This window comes from Lathyrus oleraceus, chromosome 2 (genome assembly GCF_024323335.1).
Source record: "Lathyrus oleraceus cultivar Zhongwan6 chromosome 2, CAAS_Psat_ZW6_1.0, whole genome shotgun sequence".
Lineage (NCBI taxonomy): Eukaryota > Viridiplantae > Streptophyta > Magnoliopsida > Fabales > Fabaceae > Lathyrus > Lathyrus oleraceus.
The window spans coordinates 256,678,242-256,679,990 of record NC_066580.1 but is presented as its reverse complement, the minus strand read 5'-3'; positions in this window follow the sequence as shown (position 1 = coordinate 256,679,990).

Here is a 1,749-nt window from a genome sequence, read left to right as displayed (position 1 = left end):
AATTGACATAAACATGATTGAACTCCAACCCGTTCATCCCCAAGATAACATCAAGATTCTCAAATGGCAAGAAAATAAGATCAATTCTAAAATCTTTATCAAAGATTAACAGAGGACAATTCAAACAAACTGAAGTAGTAGTCACTGAACCCTTAGCCAGAGTTTCCACAACCATTTATCCACTCATAGAAGACACAACAAGGCCTAGCCTTTTCATACAGTCAGCAGCAATAAAAGAATGAGTAGCACCAATATCAATAATAGCAATCAAAGGTGTATTATTAGTATAACATATACCTCTGATCAACATGTCATCACTAGAAGTCTGAGTTCCCTTCAGAGCGAAAAATTATCCTATAGTTGAAGCTTACTTAGGCTTCGAGCAATGGGTATTGATATGTCCTGGTTCACCATAGTTGTAGCAAGTCACCATATTCTCTTTGTAATCAAATACTAGATGTCCTGATTTCCCACACTTGTAACATTTCTTCGCATCACTCTTGCACTCACTGACACGATGACCCAACCCACCACACCTATAACACTTAAGAGGAGTAAGAGAACCTCCCTCACTTTGTCTCTTACCATCAATGGATCTCTATTTACCTTTATCAGCTAGAGCATTGTATGGCTTCCCATGGTTCAGATTTTGCTTTCCTATTCTCTCGCTCAGCCCCTTGTAGTGAGTCGGTCGAGCCTTACTATCATCCTCATAAATCCTATAGTTGTTCACCAACTCTAGAAACCTTCTGATCTGTTGGTATCCAATCTCCTGCTTAATTTTAGGATGCAAACCATTCTCGAATTTGATGCACTTCAAGAACTTAACAGTTGCCTCACTATAATGAGGGTAAAACTTAACAAGTTCCACAAACCTGGCAGTATACTCAATAACCGACAAGTTACCATGCTTTAGCTCCAGAAACTCAATCTCCTTCTTCCCACGAACATCCTCATGAAATTACTTTCTCGGAATTTCCCTATTAAACACAGCCCAAGTTACAACTTCAACTGCAGCATCCAACACCAGACGTGTGTTGATCCACCAGTCATCAACTTCCTCAGCTAGCATATGTGTATCGAACCACATCTTATGTGCTTCAGAGTAATCCATCACTCTGAAAATCCTCTCAATCTCCCTGAGCTAAGTCTGCACCCTATCAGGATTATACCTACCCTTGAAAGTAGGCGGATTATTCCTCTAGAACTTCCCCAAATGTTGGAACTCATCATTCCCACCACCATTAGGTTGATTTTGTACAAGCTGCAAAGCAGCAACAATAGCAGCATCTTTTCTTCCAACCATTCTCTGTTTTACACCACCACCACCAACAATGGTTAGAGAGACAACATCAAGAGTATTCAACTATCACACCACACTGACTCAATAAGTTGGCTGAACATACCGACCTGCTCTGATACCACTATGTAACCCCCTAAATTTTCCTCGCGTAAATTTAAAACATTTATCAGAGTAAAACAAATCAACATGCAATTTAGGATTCTACCCTACAACATACAATCAACCTGCTCAATTGAAAATACATGTAACACTTTACAATTATAAAAATAGTAGTAATAACCACATGTCTGAAGGTTAACTTTTATTAAATAGAAGCGCAACAACAAAAACAAACAGTTAACTCAACATATCCAACATCAACATAACATGTCATATAAGAATGTTAAAACATAAAGAAAGACACAACGTTCCAATTCCCCAATGTTACACATCAGAGCAGACGCCTA